This window comes from Macrobrachium nipponense, chromosome 5, assembly GCF_015104395.2.
Source record: "Macrobrachium nipponense isolate FS-2020 chromosome 5, ASM1510439v2, whole genome shotgun sequence".
Classification (NCBI taxonomy): Eukaryota; Metazoa; Arthropoda; class Malacostraca; order Decapoda; family Palaemonidae; genus Macrobrachium; species Macrobrachium nipponense.
In genome coordinates, this window is record NC_061107.1 from 103141592 (window position 1) to 103162622 (window position 21031).

Sequence of the window (21031 nt, forward strand, 5' to 3'; positions counted from 1 at the left end):
GAATGAATGGTTCAACACTGGTGAATTAAAGATTATCTCAAATAGTGCCTCCCATTTTTATTATTTTTCTTCTCTTCTTTCCTGCCTTTCTCCATCACACGGCTGCGACCCACTATTCAACTGATAACCACGTACGTAATTTGCTACTGAGGACAATAGCAACAATAGATTTAATTGAAAATGGCCAGATCGCTCTGTCCTTGACCGGATTTGAATCCGGTATTAACTAGTAAGGGAAGTGTATCGCACCTCAGAACAGGTAACTCAGAGAGAGAGAGAGAGAGAGATCTAAATGAAAGCAATTAGATATCACCACTGAAAGAGGTTTTTAATCACCTACATATAAATCAATCAACAGAAATTGTTCCTATGAAGATAGATCCGATGATACTGCATAGACAGAAACTTGTGACCGTGAAACCGTTGGGGACATTTTTTCTGCAAATAAAAAGCTTGCAGTTTATGTATAAGGATTAGTTTTTATTTCTATATTAAGAAGTAGCTTTTCTCTTCAGCAAATGCCTTTGAAAAATATGACCGAATGTGAATCACGCACCTTTAAATGTGAAAAAGCTTATCTTTTTTGTTGCAAAGGTGAGGAATATAATAAAAACACATTCAATTCTACAGAATTTATTGTCTCTCTTATTAGCTTCAATGAAGAGAAAAAGCAAACGTTTCCTGGAAGTTAGTGAAAATGAGATCTATTTCGGCACTCATTCAAGATCTGTTAACCTCAATTTTCCACCTTGAAAATAAATGGTCATATGAGTCTTCTGCAATGGCATTATATTTTCCTTATTATGTACATTAGGCTTACCTCGTGAAAAAAGGAAAAAAGGTTTAGTGACTTTTCAGTTATTCACTCACATATTCGTTTCTCTTAATGAAAGATGCTGACAGTCAGCTGACCATTTTTCTGTTCACCTGAACGTTTCTCGCCAAGTGAGCCCTTGGAATTAAGAGGGTTGTGACTTTTAGTCATTATATGATTCTCAAAACTCTCAGTAAAAGAGTTACTATCAGCAACTCGCTCCTCTCTCTGTAAGTATTACATTACCTCATAGCCTCTGCTTCTCATATTTTCTTGGTGGGTATATCATAAATTGTTACAACATCCAGCGTCTTAATGACTGGATAATTTTCACCCATGTCTTGATGAGTCTGCTCTTTTTTTATGATGTACCTAGCGGGTCATTTGAATGACTCACTTGTTCAGAAAACACGGCGCTTTTCACTTTACCATAAATATTTCCACTTTTTCATTAATGCCTCATATTATGAGAACAGTCCTATAAGGGATTGCATTTTGATGAAGACCTATAATGGATTAATGGTTACTCTGCGGCAAAGCAAACAACAAGGGTACACATCTTTATGTAGGGTTGTAGGGATAATATATATATATATATATAATATATTATATATAATATATATAATATATATATACATCGAGCTACAAAATCTAATATCCAATTCGCTCTACCTTGGAATTAATATATTTTCATATATGTTAACCGAAGGGGAATTTTTTAGTTGATAATAATTTTGTCCTCTCGTGGGTTCCAACCAGTGTCCAGAGGGCTGAGGAGAATCAGGATTCCGCCAGTGACATTATCAACTTGGCAACAACTTTTTGGCCCGAGTCGATAATGTCACTGGAGGGGGGCGAATTATTATCAACTTCAGTTAACATATATGAAAATATATTAATTCCGAGGTAGAGCGAATTGGATATTAAAGGATATTTGTAGCTCGATGTATTTATATGAATTATTGTGATGTGATAAAAATTCGTGTATATATATATATATATATATATATATATTATATATATATATATATATATATATATATATAAACTGATACAAGCTTTTTAGATCCGTGGTTCCTTCGTGGCCCAACGCCAGCCAGTCCGCCTAGCTGTAAAATTTGGTACCAGTGCCCGATGAGGTCAAGAAAAAGGGTGCGGTGTTAGTGACCTCATCCTTAAAGACTTCCTGAGAAACCGAAGGCATCATCTCCAAAATTTTTATGGTCAAAAATAAAGAGAAGAAAAAAGTAGGATAGATAGATAAACAGATTAACAGATGTATTTGTGTACATTAACTGACCTTCCGAAGTAAACCCGACCATAGTTTCTTGTACGTTAAATAAACAAAGCTTTTGGCAATTCATCTTTTAGTTTGGTGTGAATTTGTAACAAACTAAATATTTGAATAAGACGAAGCAGCCAAAATATTTCTTGGTCTTACGTATGTGTTATGATTAGCTTTTCAACAATTTCACAGGAATATTTATGGTCTGGAGTCTCTTACTAACAGAGTGGATTGTAGAATGACAAGTTTGGTAACAGATATGTGAACTTTATGCTTACTTCATTCTTCTTGAATCAAAGAAAAAAATTAAAAAGTAAGTTTAAAATCTTGAAATGGAGGCAGATTGGCAGCTATTTCACAAAACTTTCTTAGATTTAGTAGCAGGCAAATGATTGAGTTTACTTAGGTAGAGGAGCAAATAAAAGACGCTAAGGTGACTTACAAGCAGTAGATATTTGTTCTAATTGACAAGTACGCAATGAATGACCGAAATTCATGGCGACAGATTACGGTCACTGAAGGAAGGAAAACCTCAAATGGGTAGGTTTAATATCCACCAAGAAGCCCCATTAAAGTATGACTGGAGAAAATAGAAGCAAGTAAAGAATGGGTCAAAGAAGCAATCGAGTTCTCTTTATAGCGTACAATGTTGCATGAAACTCTAAACCATGGCCCATGAAACTCTCATTCGTGGTCCAGCAAATTTTCAACCACGGCCCGGTGGTGGCCTGTGTTGTTGGCACCTATGGCGGTGTCAGAACGCACGATCATGACTAATTTAACCTTGGATAAAATAAAAATAAAAATTACTGAGGCTAGAGGGCTGCAAGTTGGTATATTTGATGACTGGATAGTGGACGATCGACATACCAGTTTGTAGCCCTCTAGCCTCGATAGGTTTTAAGATCTGAGGGCGGACAGAAAAAGCGCGGACGGACAGACAAATAGCCATCTCAATAGTTTCCTTTTACCGAAAAATAAAAGCTGGAAGATGTACGTACAAAATGGAAATAAAATAAAGAAAGTTGGTTGAGGAGCGAAATCACAGGCATAGAAAATAGCTCCTTATTGAATTCCTTATTACAAGACAGTCGTAACTCGTAAATCCTGATTCTGCGTCCCCTTTGCCCTCTCTCGTCCAACTCTAAATTCTAAAAGTCATTACAGTCACCTGTATACCATATTTCTGTGAATTTCTCTCACTTAAACCCTGGCAATTCATAACTTGAGGGAGAAGGGAAAATATATTATCTTTTGGCGCTGAACATAGTTATATTTATTCATTTATCTCTTTGACTTGATTCCAGCAGAGTGATGTAAGTCTATTAGTGATTAAATGTTTAACCCCGCACATTTCTAAATTCCCTTGGTGAACCTACGCACACAAGCCACTTACTAGTAAGCTTTGATTCAAAGTTCATCCGTCGTAAACAAGCCAAGAGCAAATCACGAGTGACGATATAAATCAATTTATTTATTCTGAATACGTTTGTCATGTAGGAATTTCAAGGTCTCTCTCTCGGTCCCAGAACTTCTTTTATAATAAGAGAAGTTCCTCTACTACTCCACCGGCGTCTTGATGATGTTTCGGATATATTTTTTTCCTTCTTCTTTGATATTCGTGTGTGTGTGTGTGGGGGGGGGAGGGGTCATCCATGCGTGGCCACTTGGACAGGCCAAAAACAACCCATTTTTTCATTCTCTCTTTCATAAAAAAAACAAATGGTCCCAAGACGTCAAGGAAGCTTTGAATTGGAGATGAATTCGGCAGATACGCACCAGAACTCACTCTGGCGTTATTACCACCCCTGATGCCGACAAGAAAATGTACCCTACCAGAGATGACGAATTCTGGAGATCGAGAGGGTCTAATGTGTTGTCTGAAAGCTACTAATGTGTCTTGCATATAACCATTTATATATAGTATACTTAATACAGCATATATCCATAGGATAGTTTGAAGGACAGGGAGACAGGGATATTCCGTGTTACTTGCGGGGGTAGGGGGGAGGGGTTCAAGGCGGCCAGGTTAGAGCACGGGACTCTAAGTCAGGTTAGGAAGGTAAGGTCTAGTTAGGGCAGGACACGGTATTCTAGGAAAGGTTAAGACTCTCACGCCTACCCCTGCCTCCCTACTCTGCATCCACTCATATATATACTCATATATATATATATATATATATATATATATATATATATATATATATATATATATATATATATATATATATGTATATATATATATATATATATATATATATATATATATATATACATATATATATATATATATATATATATATATATTATATATATATATACATATATATATATATACTATATATATATATATATATATATATATATATATATATATATATATATATATATATATATATACTGTACTTGTATAACATTAAGATGTTTATCCTGAGAGTTGAGAGTTAAATGAGAACATTTGCAAACAACGCCAGGCAGCAGTATAGAAATGGTTCTAACCAGAACTACATGAGTCAGCAGCCTCTCTGAAACAAAATAAAAAAATTAACAATAATAAAATGACCATTATATCAGTTACTAAATCAAATAAAGCACCTGTATAAGCTTCTGAAACACTGACATAACTAAGTGAAAGTGTTTTCTTAAGCAATTTGCAACAGTTCTGCAAGCAGGCATCACTGCTACCTGATCTTTTGAACACTGCTTATAAGCCGTATATACAAGAAAGCAGCATCATTGTAAAAGACATCAAGCTTACTTAGGTAATATAAGAATTTCATAAAAATATATTTGTAATTCCATGGTTATTATAAGAAAAGGCAGTAGATGCCTAAGTCGCAAAGAGCATTCAGCAAACATTTTCTGACTCGTATGAGAGATTCTGTAAAAACTGAAAAGAATATGAAAATCACGGAGGCCGCTATGTAGCGCTCATACCTACGAAACCCATTTACCATGAACCGTTGAATTTCCATCTTGAACTCATTTTTTAAATATTAATAAAATTTCTTTTGAAATTATAATCATTGGTTTACAAATCCCAACAGTGAAACGTTGACCTTGATCTCTAACGTTCGACCTTGATAACTTTCCCAAAGCAAGAAAATCTTCGAAACATGTCCCTTGACGGCGACAAACACAGAAACATACAATCATTGAAAATCAAGTTATGCGACATAATGAAACTTTCCTTGGTCATTTGAGGTATTTCAAAATGTAGTTACAAAAAACTGACGGGAAATTATATATTAAAAAATGAGTTTATACTAAACAGCAGTCTGAAAGCAAGGTGATCAAGACGAAAAAAAAAAATTAAATAGACTTGTTCTACGATATTGTTCCAAATTATCATCCATGAAATTCTTACTTTTTTTATGAGAGAATTTAAGAGTAGAAACCCCTTTTCATGTAGTTCGACTTAATTTAATGCATATATATATATATTATATATATATATAATAATATTATATTTTTATAATAACTTTATATATATATTATATATATCATATAAATATATATATATATATATATATATTATATACATATATATATATATATATATAGTATATATATATATTATATATAATGTGGTTAGAAGGTCTCTGACACGTTAAATCAAGAGATAAAGGTCAAGATATTCAAGTGTTTAGATAAAGATGTCACCCCAAAGGAAACAAGTATAAAATGTGCCCAGGTTTCTTCGGTGCAATCAAGTTTTCTGTATAGCGTATAATCGAAGCCACAGAAAATAGATCTACCTTTCGGTGGTCCCGGTATAATGCTATATGAGCCGTGGCCGATGAAATTTTCAGCCACGGCCCGGTGTGGGGTCCTGTCTTATGGCGGTGCCAGGCGTACGATCATAGCTAACTTTACCCGTAAATAAAATAAAAACTACTGGGGCTAGAGGGCTGCAATTTGGTATGTTTGATGATTGGAGGGTGGATGATCAACATACCAATTTGCAGCCCTCTCAATCGTTTCTTTTTGCAAAAAAAAAAGAAAGAAAGAAACTAAAAACCATGAACAGAACTCTTGAAATTCACAAAGGAAATAAATTCCTTGGACTTATTCTTAGACAAGTTTATCAGTATTTGCTTTAGTTTGTTTTGGATTTAATGACAACCCATATGCACTTTAGCTTCTCCAAACTCAAGCTGATTCAAACTTATCTTAGATCTACAATGTCCCAGGAGCGCTTCAGCGGACTGGCAAGAACAAAAGTATTAATCATGAAGTGTCTAAACAAATTTCATTTGATGGAGCCACCGATGCCTTTGCTGCTCCTAGGAAGTCCAGACGTGTGAAATTTTAAAGAACGTTCGAGAAGTTTGTGCTTTCTATCATTTAAGATTGCCTTGTTCGTACATTGTGTTCATTGCTCTAAAGAGTTATTTTATTTTACTGAATACTATGACCTAACAGGAAAGTATAAAATTTGATTGCTCTGAAACTTTTATATTTTATTTTTATTTTTGATTGCACAGTTTTACATCGCTTTCTGGATTTTGCACCTCTTTTCCAGAACATTTGCACTACTCTTCGAGGTGTTACTTATTCTATTACTATCAATACAATTATTAAAAGAGTTCGTATTTTTACTACAGGTTGTTTTGTTGCTGTGTTGGATTTAAAATAAATGATAAATGTGTACGTGCAAATGACCTGGAGCCAGTGTTCGATTCGCGTGATTATGTTGAACACTGTAATAGATAACATAAATGCAGAAATTATTATTATTATTATTATTATTATTATTATTATTATTATTATTATTATTATTACATACATGCAGAAATTATTAGTATATACATTGCACACATTATATATGTATGTATTCACTCTACACATATATACACATATAATACATATATATATGTATATATATATATATATATATATATATTTATATATATATACATATACACGAACACGAACTCGGACGCAATGTTTTCGAATACTTACTTTTTAAATAACCATAATCTGATGTCACCAAAACAGCCTTTGAAGAAGGAATTCCAATGCCATCTTTTGATATCAAACAGACAGACCTACGTGAGCTGAATTCTTAGATGCTCATTTCTCGTGTGCGCAAAAACTAATCTCAAGAGAAAATAAAAAGGTAATCAAAAGTTGAAGAAGTTTATCTACAGAATATGACCATGAATTTACGCGATGTAAAAGGTGACAGAACCTCGAGATGCGCGCGCAGGCGCAGCTCCAGATCATAACAGAGCATAAAAGTAACATGGGCTCATCCCAACGGCTCAGTTGCAACTCGTGCAGTCAATTGAAATAGTTCACGCTGTGTCTTCCGACCACATCACGCCCTAAGAGGCCTTGCGCCTCCAGGGCCACTACGGTAAGAAAGTCTTCGTCATTTCCCTTTTGTAGTTTTTGTACGAGTTTCTAAAAGAATATTGTCAACACTGAGAGACAGATTTATATCCTCGGATATCGGAACATTAAATTTACTAACGCCAGTGACAAATTGATGCTCCCACTGACGATTGTGTCAACATTGCCCTCGGCAGAAGAAAATTGTTACTGATTAATTTATGTCATATGACTGAGTTTCACTTGGCGGATTTCTATCAGTAAATGCTTGTTTTCTTTAGATTTCAAAATGGCACAGATTAGTTACCCTCGAGCACATACTGGGGCGTTTTAAGAAAGACTTAAGCGATTCTCAGTTATTGAAAAGATTTTCATAATATTAGTCTCTCTCTCTCTCTCTCTCTCTCTCTCTCTCTCTCTCTCTCGTTGCTGAATAACCGCTGGTCCCATGCAACGTAAAAACACCATACAAACAAACAAACAAAATGAACGTTTTAGAGAGAAGTAGAGGCCTGGTCTGGACCACTGGAACCCCCCAACCAACAGAGACATAAGAGAAGACCCGGGTTAAATGTCGATGAAAATCTGGTCAGGAGAAAGAGAAGTCAAATGAAAAATGTAGCACATTCAAAAGTTTAAAAAACACTAAATTGTGCCATCATGCTTTTTTAGAAGAATGTTTTCAGTGAGATGTACGAATTATACGCCAGATTTAGTGGTTATAGCTTGCTTGTACGTCCTTACTTAATGAAATAGGTAGCAAGAAATGAAAGCAAATATAGCAGAATGAGAATCAAGTAGTACACGGTGGATATAACATGAGGATTGAACAGTGCTGACATTTAATGATACGTCAAACTTACGTGAAACCGTCTATCATCCTTCTATGATGAATTTATCAACCCAACACAGTCTGAGAGGCAAAATAATATATGACAGTTGTCTTTATCGCCGTAATGGGAACACCATATAAATTATAATAATGGTAATGATGATGACACTCAGGTAAGTACATCCAGTACATCAACATCGCGTTTTGACTCAAATGGGAAAAATTGTTTGGTATTTTGAGGTAACTCAGATTCAATAACGGTTAGATATATATATATATATATATATATATATATATATATATATATATATATATATATATCATATAGACTGTGAAATATCTGTTAAACAGAATTCCATCAAATATAAAAGTTTGTCATATGTATACTATATATAAATATATAAATATATATATATATATATATATATATATATATATATATATATATATACATATGTATATATATATATAAATATATATATATATATATATATATATTATATATATATATATACTATACATATATACATACATATGTATATATATATATATATATATATATATATATATATATATATATATATATCTACATAATCAAAACAGCTGTTAAAACGAGAATTAAAAAGAATTCAAAACACGTTTATTATTCCCGTCACATTCGATGGCCCAGACTATGACTGACTTGACCAAATGCCAAAAAATGTTTCATAGACTGCGTCCAAACGCAAGCAGTTGATGGAACCATTTCTAACCCAATTCAATGATCTAATCACTCATTGCCCCTGTCAAAGTAAACACTTGCTCGGGCTCTAAGTAAACAGTTTTCCGCCCACGTTCACGAGAATGAAGAGAGGAAGGCGCAAGCTGAGATTACTTTGTTGAATGGGATTTCGAGGAGTCCAACAATTTCCTTTTCATTTTAGCCTGCTTTACTTTATTCAGATTTGAGTGACGTTGTGCTGAGGAACGTAATGGTATAAGCTCCGAAGGAAAGTGAAACACTGGAGTAGCTCCAGTGTTTCACTTTCCTTCGTGGCTTATACTTTCATTTATGCATTTATCACCTTCCAAACTTTCGTGATTCGGTAATACATACATACACACACATTTATATATATATATATATATATATATATATATATATATATATATATATATATATATATATATATATATATATATATGACGGTGTGTACGGTTAGCTTTTTAGAATTCATAATAAATGCAACAAATTTCTTATGTACGGTGATTACTCATTACTTTTTTTTTTTTTTATTAACGATCACCTTACGAAAAATACGATCAAGAGATGCGGTTGCCTCTCCTCACAGACATACGTAAATATTGATTCAAAAGATCACGCAAAAATTTGATCAAAGATTGAACTTTGGGAAGGATTTGTGAACTAAGAGCATTGTAGTTTAATTCGAGGGTTTCTCATATGATAAGGTTACTGTGTACTGCGTATTATGAACGTGGAGTCCAACAAAATGTATGTTAAAATTTATCTTTACATTTTTTCACATTTTAGAATGCTTTGTCCTCAGGAGTGATTTATATTAATTATCATCCGTTTGGGAGATGATTTCCGCTGAATAGACTAATGAGAAAGAGCAGATATCTGTAACTAGTTTGTCTATTTTTTTAGGAAGTAGGAATTCATGGACTAATATCGTTTGTGCTCGACTGAAAAAAAAATGGAAAATAATTCCCACTACATTTTTATTCTGTGAACTGTGCTTTCAAAATTAACCCTTATGAAAATTATGTTCTAAATAAGAACGAGTTTGGTCTTTAGCTTGAATTTAACCAAAAATCAAAATCAAAATTAAAAAATCGCCTGAGTAAGATGGGAAATGTGTTATCAAGAATGAAAACGATATTCAGTCTTTCCCCTTTAAAGATAAATAATGGAAGTGTAGTGTGTGTGAAGACCCTCTTTAAAGTCATGATTTCAGATTTACCTTGTTCCTGTCACTGAGTGATTTGGTAAACAGTTCTGACACTACCACTTATTATTCTTAGACTTTCTGTCACACGACTAAGTGAAGTCCCGAAATACCCCCGATCTTTATTTTCCCAGACTTCAATGTCCGCGAACTCTTCGTTCTCCCATGTGATGCATTAAGCACCTATAAAATGGTGTAGAGTTGTCTCAGTGATTACCCTCTCTCTCTCTCTCAACCCTTGGAGCAATTTTTAAATACTCTTCCAGTGACGGAGAGTACAGTCAGCAAAGAACGAAGAAAGATACACTATAATAATGCAGAGTCCACGTTACAGAATAGGGTATGGTTTGAGAGGGTCGCCAATGCCCGAACAACGATATTGAAATTTGCGAAATCAAACTTCAAGATCGCTGTTTGGGTATTGGCGATCTCCTCTCTTGTAACGTGGAATTGTTGCACCTTTATGCCGGATCGTCTTTCTTTGTTCAGCATGCTCTCCATCGCGGGAAGAATACTTGAAACTTGCTGCAAGGGTTAAGAAAGAGATGGAAAGGTGGTCACTGAAATAACTCTACACAATTTTACCGGCGCTTGGAATTTCATAAATTCGCTTCAATGAATAAAACTTAAATGCATGAACCGATTCCATATTCATTATGAATATAACTGACACCACTTGACAGAGACCTCGATTCAGAGTCAGTCCAGTTGATGGATGGTAACCTCAACTATATCTGATTAAATCAGTGCTAAGTATTTCGCTGTTGAAATGAAGAGGGAAAGGCAAGGGTCTTATAGCCAACCGAACTGGCAACCCCTTTTAATTCGCACCATGAAACAGAAAGGAACTTGCAGCACAGAAAGTAAGTGAGGTGACGAGCCTTAAAGCAAAAGCAGGAGATGGAAACACAGATTCCGACAAGCGTTTTAATTTAAACTTCATAAAAGAGATATTCAAAACTCACGTGTCTAGCTATAAAATGATTTTACAGCAAACATAGACATCAGCCCCGAAGAGACATACAAAGGAAATAATCACCTGACAACCAGAAAATTTGTGCTTTTTATTTATACAACAAACAGTGTAGTGAAGACACTGAACACTTGTTCGTAATACGTAGTATAAAAGGGAAAGGCGCTGTCAGAGTATGCGTGACTGATTTTTCATTGGCGACGCAAAGTTTAAAACAATAGCGCTATTAAGTATCATAGCGTGAAAGCCATTGGCGCTGGTATCAATTATAAACAGTAGTAAAATAAATAAATAAATTATTGCTGTGAAAAAATGCAACATTAATTTCTTGAAAGAAAAAAAATAGCTTTTAAAGCCAATATGAAAATACCAGCAGTATAAGAGAGCTTCAAAAATTCTTCTCTCGCAACAGAAGTAAAAGCAGAGTCGACTCGGGATCTTCACTACCGGGGCATTTATCCGGCAAATACCTGACACTCAACCACGTTATCCAAATAATAGTAACATCTGGTATTTCCCGACCGTAAATTATCCATGTAGGAGACTAATGCGCGCAAGACGCAGTCCGCAGATTCCTCACACCGTCTCCCCGAGGATGTCGCGCGATTGGAACTTCAAAAGTTCAAGCGAGGATAAACTGGTTTACTACTCTTATGCTATTCTCCTTGAATGTTGATACATTTTTATCTGTTTATTAATTGATTCGTTTTTTTTTTCTCTGTGAATGAGATCTCTTTTCTTCTGTATTTCCCTTTACCTCTTACTTCTTCCTAATGAACACCGTATTCTTTGAAGCTTGAATTTCAAATCAAAGGCCCATTTGGTGTGTTCATTTCATATGAATAGGGTTCATCCTCTGAATAATAATAGTAATGATCATGAAGGAGCTAAGGCAATTCCAATGCAATGTTATGAATTTGAATTTGGTAACCGGGGTGAAAGTGGATTCTCTGTCTCTTAAGAATTAGTTCAGCTGATGCTCTTTCAGCTAGTCTGTCTATTTCCTCATCGCGAATCATGCACACAAACACTGGAATCCAGCCAAAATTAAGTTGCAAATCCCCTTTGTCAAATATGCACAGCTGCAATAATAATTTCGGAATGATTGGCTTTGGCGAATGAAGAACCTCGAGTAAAACAGCGCAATATTGGTCATAGCAGAAACCTACCCTCGCCTTTGCTATAAAAGATATTTTGCATAAAGAAGGTGTCTCCTACAGCAAAAAGATCTATTAAAGATGTACTGTACACTTCAAAGCTTGCAGCAACAATAAAGCAGTGTCATCGGTAAAAGCAAAATACTCCTTCATTAAACCCTTTGACTTTACAAAGCGACACAACTGAACCTCAGAACTTATTAGAACCACACGTCTAATGATGTTAATGCTTTGCTCTTGGAGCGTCTCATCACATAACAACAATGAATAAAGCTGTACAAATATAATGCAAATACAAAATTCTCACGGTATTGTGAAAGGTACAGTATACCCTCTATAAAGTCTACAGTTTAACGTGGCTTTTTACAGGATTCTTTTCTCTCAAAAGTTTAATCCATCAAACTGTAGGCATCGTGTTCTGAAATCAGTAAAACAATTACGAACACTTTTACGTCCATTTGCTAAGAACAGAAAGAAACGTATCTGTTACTCTGTCTCGTAATTAGATATTTCGTGATACTTAACAACGGAACAGGTGCATCTCCCTCTTTGAGACATTACTCGAAAAATATCCGAGTTGTCGATTAATGGTCGGATAAATAAACCAAGCGAATCAACCGTTAGGAAAACGACGCGATACACTAAACTTTCAAATCCTGACACGAGTCCCTTAGTTACTTAATCAAAGGAGACGATCCGCAACCTGAAATGTCGTGTGTTTGTATGTGGCACCACGAGCTTGTTCGCATGTTTGTGTGTTTGTGAAGGTGCGTGAGGAAAATTGAAGTGGGAGGGGTTATTTTGCAATAGCCTTGGCGAGAGGCCCAAAATAAGGCAGGTAAGATGTCCACTTATGTTACGTCACTCCTAGCCATTACTGCCAATATAGCCTGCTGAGAGAGAGAGAGAGAGAGAGAGAGAGAGAGAGAGAGAGATTGTGATGTGTTCTAAAAAAGGCGAAAACAGAATTTATCCACTCTACTTGCGTGGTCATGTTTATACTTACGGATAACTCTTCATTTGTTTTAATAGGTACCTTTGGTACAGAAAGCGGCCATTATGAAGTTATGACGGTGACCATGAAAGGAAAAGAAACAATGAGAGAAATGTTATACAATTTTCCGTGTAGAGGGACAATCATTTTAAGCAGCAGAGAGAGAGAGAGAGAGAGAGAGAGAGAGAGAGAGAGAGAGAGAGAGAGAGATAATTTATCCTTTAATGAAAATGAGGATGGAGCTAGCAAGGAACTATGCGTTATCTACGAAAACGATTTACACAGTAACAACCGGTCAGCAAAGCGAGAGCGATCTATGTATATGAATAAACGGATCACGAGAGAGAGAGAGAGAGGGGGCCGGGGTGTCCCCTCACCCCCATCTCGTTCAGGAGGATTTATTGATGGTGATGTTACTCCCCTACCTGAATGTTAATGGGATGGTGAAAACCTGTGGAATTTAATCTGATAAGTAATGCCCAGTATGATTTTCAGTTTTGCTCTCTTTATTATTATTATTATTATTATTATTACTATTATTATTATTATTATTATTATTATTATTATTATTGTTGTTGTACTTTTTTTAAGGAGTTGAGCGTTTTCGTTTTTATTAATTTCATCTAAAAGAAAACTCTTGAGATTGCTATTTGTCTGTCCTTCTGCACTTTTTCTGTCCACCCTTAGATCTAAAAACCTACTGAGGCTAGAGGGATGCAAACTGGTACGTTGATCATCCACCCTCCCATCATCAAACGTATAAAATTGCAGCCCTCTAGCCTCATTAGTTTTTATTTTATCTAAAGTTAAATTTAGCCATAGTTGTGCGTCTGGCAACGACTTAGGACAGGCTACCACCGGGCCGTGATTAAAGTTTCATGGACCGCGGCTCATACGGCAAAATACGGAGACCACCAACAGATAGATCTGCTTTCCTTCGGCGCATTTATTACTTGTTTTTTTATCTTCTTTTTTTTCTTGATATGCATATCATGTCAGTTACTGTCGGGAGGTCAAATGAATTGTGGAATCACGTGAATGTTTATACAAAGACCAAGTTCTGTAATTATATATTCCCGATATCGAAAAGGTGCATCCATACAGCTTTGATGTTATAAATTGATCATTCAAACACATGCACATTCATATTTTTGTCTTTAATGACCCAGCATCAAAGGCAAGTCATATGATAAGTATGAACCTTTATACGGAGAAATGTCGTTGCTGTAAGTGAACAAGTTAATAGCCTGTTCCTGAACTTCCCTTTCTTGGCCTTCAATGCGATTCAGTAGCATAGAACCTTAATTTTTTTATGCTTTTCGTTGTTATCATAATTCCATAGATATTGCATTACAAAATTTTGTAACAAAACGCTTTACGTTGATTAACAAATTGGATCGGGAATCGCCATAGCGTTAATAGCGACATGAAAATATGGAAAACTCGAATGAGTGGACCTTGCCCGAGTGGTTTTCTCATCTACGAAGCGTGCTGGTTGCGTTAGGTGAACAAGATACGTAAATGATTGTTTAGCAACAGTAATATATAGCTAAGAGAAACGTTTAGTATTTTATATATTCCACTGGAAAGCAGCACACACCGCACTATTTCTGGGTAACGAACCTCTGTTGTATATTGACAAAAAAACAAAAATAAGCGAAAAGCGCTATTATTGGGAGTTGATTGAGATAGCATATAGGAGAACACACATCAAGAAATAGCCTGTAAATCCATTGCTTTTGCAGACGACCATAGGTCTAATTTGGTGGGAAATAGTGACTCAGCATTGAGGGGAAACGATTTTACTTTTCTGATCAATTCGCAGCGCTCACTGGGACCGATACAGTACTTCGATACTGCACCGTATAACCCTATGAAAAAAAAAAAAAAAAAAACTTAACATACACACAAAACTGTGGGTGAAACTTTTCCCAAGATATTGCATCGCGTAACCTTACGGAAAAAAAACGCGCAAAACTGTGTGTGAAACTTTTTCCTAAGATACTGAACCGTATAACCCCATGGGAAAAACATACACACGCAAAACTGTTTGAAACTTTCCCTAAGATATTACGTCGTATAACCCTATGGAAAAAAAAACATACACATAAGCAGCTGACGATGCATTAACCTTAAAGCCTCAAGTGCACATACATAGGCAGTGGCCTCTATTTTCGAACCTGAGTCACGAGCCACCTGTCACGAACGCCTACAGGTGCACCGATAAAGCTTAATGAGATCACTTGTTGAAGGGAACGGATAAGTTTCGCCTTGGTATTTTGAGAAACACCCCAAGTCATCATGCACTCGTTAACATCCCAGGTGTATTTTTTTTTTTTTTTTTACATGACGATGGTTAATCACTTATAAGTTCTGCAGCTTAAATGTAAACAAACGCCCGTTTTTAAAGTTTGTTTATAAATGAAATATATATATATATATATATATATATATATATATATATATATATATATATATAGGCAAGAAGTGCTTATATTTAGAAACGATATTTGAAAAGAAGACTGAATGGGCGTTAGAGATTTTGAACTTATTATGAATGATCAATACCTTGAAATTCTCTTAAGAAATAATAAAGAATGCACATACGTACATATTTATGTATATATATATATATATATATATATATATATATATATATATAGACACACACATATATATACATAAATATGTACGTGTGAGTGTATTCTATATTATTTCTTAAGAGAATTTCAAGGTATAGATCATTCATATTAAGTTCAAAATCTCTAACGCCCATTCAGTCTTCTTTTCAAATATCGTTTCTAAATATAAGAAGCACTTCCTGCCTATTTAGATTTACGCTTGCCGTGTGTACCTCACCAGTTAACATAAATTTCCTTCAGAGTGCAAACTCATCTTTAGGCATTTTGGCTTAGCCACTAATGAAAGAGAGAGAGAGAGAGAGAGAGAGAGAGAGAGAGATGGACGAAGGCATTGCATCTTCATCGTCTGCTCCTTGTCCCTGCTTGAGCCATCCCATATGCTTTCCCTCTTTACAAATGGCGACCAGGTGCTGCTAACGCCGCCACTTCTCCAACTCTTGCGTCAATTTTTCGTTGTTGGAGCCTGCTGAATAAAGACGCCCACAATACCGCCCGCCTTTAAACCGCCATATCACACGTATTTATGGGACTGGATTTCTCATAAAACACACAATCAGCGTGAGTGATGCTGGAATTCGCTGTAAATTGCAATAATCGCTTTGACGCTTAGACAAGCGTGACGGAACTTGAACGTATAATGTTAACGAACTTTATGAACTCTTTAATGTTTGACCGAAGACGCACATAGCTTGAGGGGCATTTTCGTACTTTTGGAAGGGGCTTGATATCGATTACAGAATGTAAAGTAAAATTCCACATGTGTTGGAAATAAGATATTAAGACTGGCAAGTGACTTACATTTGGAAATAAAAGGTACGCATATATGCACGTGTGCGTGTAAACATAAATCACAACTCGCAGAAAATACTGACGTGGTCTCAGAAATGCAAAGAAAAAAAAAAAAAAACTCATGAGAATGACAGGTAACGATAGGCAGGTGGAAATATCATCGTTAACATAAAAGAAAATAAATCCAAGTTGGGCCTGTTTTTGGATCCGTGTCAGAATCAAGAGAAAGGGAAATAAAGACGTTTTCTTACTAGCACTAACAGAAGTATTATTGTTATTATTATCATATTATTATTATTATTATTATCATTCAGAAGATGAAACTATTCTTAAGGAACAAGACCACAGGGACCATCATCTTGAAATTCATGCTTTCAAAGAATATGGTATTCACTAGGAAGTAAGAGAAGGAGAGTTCCTCATTGGACGAGTGGTTTGCGTATTTGCCCTCCAATCTGGTAGCCCAAGTTTCCTCACGCCTGTCACCAATACGGAGTCAGAGGAACTTATTTCTGGTGATTAGAAATTAATTTCTCGATATAATGTGGTTCGGATCACACAATAAGCTGTAGGTCCCGTTGCTAAGTAACCAATTGGTACCAAGCCACATAGATAAAAATCTAATCCTTTGGGCCAGCCCTATGAGAGCTGTTAATCAGCTTAGTGGTCTGGTTCAACTAAGATATGCTTAACTTTGAGAAGGAGAGATCTCACTTATTAAAGAAAAACTAAATTAATAAATAGATAGAAATGTTTTGAAATGCAAAAGGAGAATAGTACTAAAGTCGTAATGCATTGCATCATCGCTTGAGCTTTTGAAGTAGTTAAAAATGACTGTAAGATGTTAGTGATTTTACTCTTTTGCGTTTTGCAAATAATATATGAGGTAAAGTAGTATGTTGCCCTGCATTTTCTCGTTTCTGATTTTCCGATAGATTATTGAGGAGCTCATTGTCCGTAGACTATCTGCTTTACGCATAGGAAACATTTATGGGGATACACATTGCATTTCATCAGTAGCCTAGCTCCAGTTCAGCTCGACTTCTCTTGCCTTTTTCTTTGGACGTTTTCTTGTCAAGTAGCAGCTTGTAGGTAAATTAGTTATTTAGAACAGGTACTAATTTACCTACAAGAAGCTGAATTGCCTGTTGAGCTGCTACTTGACAAGAAAATGTCCAAAGAAAACGGCAAGAGAAGTCGAGCTGAACTGGAGAGATCAAGTGGATAAAGATAGAAAATAGCAGGCGCCAATAAATACGTGCAAAAAAAAAAAAATAAAAATAAAAAAACAAGACGCTGAAGAAAACTGTCGCTGACAGAAACCGGAAAGGGGAGATTTCGCGGATTGACATTGTCAGTAGTATCCCCTGTCACTCACTACTCCTATACCCTATTTACCGGCTGTTGAAAACGGCTATTTTTTATTTTCCTTCTTAATTATAAGGAATAATGAGGTTTTTATTGCCTCTCACAGGTATATTATAATGTCACTTAACGAGCTACGATGCTTTAAAGGTAGTCCAATTAATGTTGGTTATGAAAGTGCAGATTGTTATGGCTGCTCCTTCTCTTTACTGCCTCTCCAATGATTTTCAAGAAATAGCGCAATAAATGCATCCTTATTTTCAGGACCAATAAGAAAGAAAAAATCTTTTTTATATGAAAGTCAAAAGGAGAGAAGAGATTAGAAGAGATCGAAAATGTCTGAGAATATTACGCAACATAACTAAAATTCGTATTAAAACGAAGCACAGTGTCAACAAAGTTTCCTTTACTAAAAGATTATGCCATCTGTAACACTAAAAAGCACACGTAACTTAAAATCACATTTAAATCTGTATATTATTTTTTTTTTTTTTAATAAGTGAGATCCCTTCTTTGTGTATTTCCCTTTATGTCGACTTATTTCTTCCTAATGAACACCATATTCTTTGGAAGCTGGAATTTCAAGTCAATGGCCTTTTTGGTGGCCTTGTTCCATGTGAATAGAGTTCATCTTCGGAATGATAATGATAATAATCAGGAGGGAGCCCAATCAGGACGTATGCTTGAAGACTGTACCTCTGTATAACTGTCCCGTAAGGGGGTAGGGCCGTCAGTGCACCTCATGAGGGGAACGTAGGAATTACTAAAGGTTCTTTGCAGCGTGCCTTCGGCCCCTAGCTGCAACCCATTTCGTTCCTTTTACTGTACCTCCTTTCATATTCTTTCTTCCATCTTATTTTCAACCCTCTCTTAACTGAGAGGTTTTTGACCTTTGGCCTAAATTCTATATTCAATTCAATTCAGTATAATTGAAGTATGAAGTCCTTTGTCACATTAATTACATGTATTTGTAGTCTCATACTTTTACCGACACAACCCTAAGGTCAATTTTTTTCTTAAAAGTTATGGTGGTATTTTAAGATGTCAAAGTTCTTTTTTTTCATATTGAAGTCTCTATTAAACTGAAAATAGGATTTAGGCCAAAGGCTAAGCGCTGTGACCTATGAGGCCATTCAGCGCTGTCACGGAAATTGATAGTAAAAGGTTTGAAAGGTGTAACAGGAGGAAAACCTCGCAGTTGCACTATGAATCAATTGTTAGGAGAGGAAGGAAAGTAAGATGGAAGAAAGAGAATATGAGAGGAGGTAGAGTAAAAGGAACGACAGGGGTTGCAGCTAGGGGCCGAAGATACGCTGCAAAGAACCTTAAGTAATGCATACAGTGCACCTCATGAAGTGCACTGTTGGCACTCTCCCCCATACGGGGTTGATGTCTCTATGAACATCGATAAACCGCACTATTAATGAGGTAAATTAAGTCAACTATGACATTATTACTGTTAATAATTGTGAAAATGGCACCAGAACCATCATTATGCTATTAACTTACGTCAGTAAAGAAAGAAATTCAAAATCTTTACAGTAACGAAAAAAGTCATTACCATAACATTTGCTTCCATTATTATTCATCTTAATGTTGTTTTTAAAATGGTTAGTATAATGATTATTAAAATGAACCGGAAAGGATATTGACCTCTCAGCCTTAGACATTCGATGACGTCATTTGCAATATTGCAACTGTCAAACCTTGAGATTTTGATGACAGCCGGTGACGTCACTGTAGGAAATTGTAAATTAACTTCAGCCCGCCTTGTTGACTCTTTATTTTTTTACTTTCTGTTTTTGAACATAGTGAAATTATCTGCGTCATAAACGTGTGGCCCTTTATACTTACAAAAATTGGGCCATAAATATCGAGTAACGTTGAATTCACTTTACCTTTGGAATAACTGACATAACATGGAATCATAATTGATAAGTGCTTCTCAGCAGAAGCAGTCATCAGTCATAATTCCCTTTGGATGTTAGTCCTAAGGTAGAGTGAATGCCATATTATCGCTTAAATAGTAGTTAATACTAAAATAAGTTGCAAGTATTCACATTCAAAATGACACCGTCAGTAGAACCATACATGAAAAATAATCTAAAGAAAATCCTCGCCTTGCCCATGAGCATTCCGTGTGTGAATTGCAACGGAGGAGATCTGGACCTCCCAGAATCTCTAGCGACTGTCGTGAGTAAACGAATGTTCTCTCGCCCATACCACTCACTCTTCGGGGTCCATCCCCCTCCCATGTCCAAGAGGAACTTTTAAAACGACTCTGTCTCTCTTATCATAAGTCTTGTGACCTTCAGCGAGTGGTCTCGTAAACCTTCACTACTCAAGCTTCACATGCGAGCCGTCAAAAGGGCCTTTGAAGGGAGTGGAGATGGCATCATACCTGATGCGGAGGGGTCAGATGAATGCTTACAAAAGGGACACAGGTGAGAGAGAGAGAGAGAGAGAGAGAGAGAGAGAGAGAGAGAGAGAGAGAGAGTGACTGTCAGAATAGCTATCCCTAAACGTAGGCGATGGGGATCTTTGAAACTTGGGGACGTTTTAAGAGACCAGATGTCCGAGAGAAATGAGAATAATCTACTTCATTTATTGTTCTGTGATTATAGGTTTCTATATCGATTTGATTATTCACATAATTTGTTTATACAGGCATTAATGCTTGTTCTGAGTCTTTTTATGCTTAATTGGTTGGAGTTTTTACATCCCACGCGCCAGACGTGAAAAGGGGAATCGAAAAGTTTCCTCGAAAGCTTTCTGTACAGATTTATCTTCAAATATATGTACATATACATGAGCATGGATTTGTTTCTCCAGTCCCATCAATGATAATAAACTTTGCATCCACATCAACAGCCTTACCATTAATAGCAACTGCA

General features: G+C 35.7%; 1 long non-coding RNA gene across 1 annotated transcript in view; it reads left to right on the forward strand.

Annotated features, from left to right (window-relative positions):
- The first annotated feature begins 7316 nt into the window (after positions 1-7316).
- Positions 7317-21031, forward strand: part of LOC135215559 (uncharacterized) — a 29993-nt gene continuing 16278 nt past the window's right edge. The window contains exon 1 of the long non-coding RNA XR_010314727.1: positions 7317-7461. This is a non-coding gene — a long non-coding RNA (uncharacterized LOC135215559). The remainder of the gene's footprint in view (positions 7462-21031) is intronic.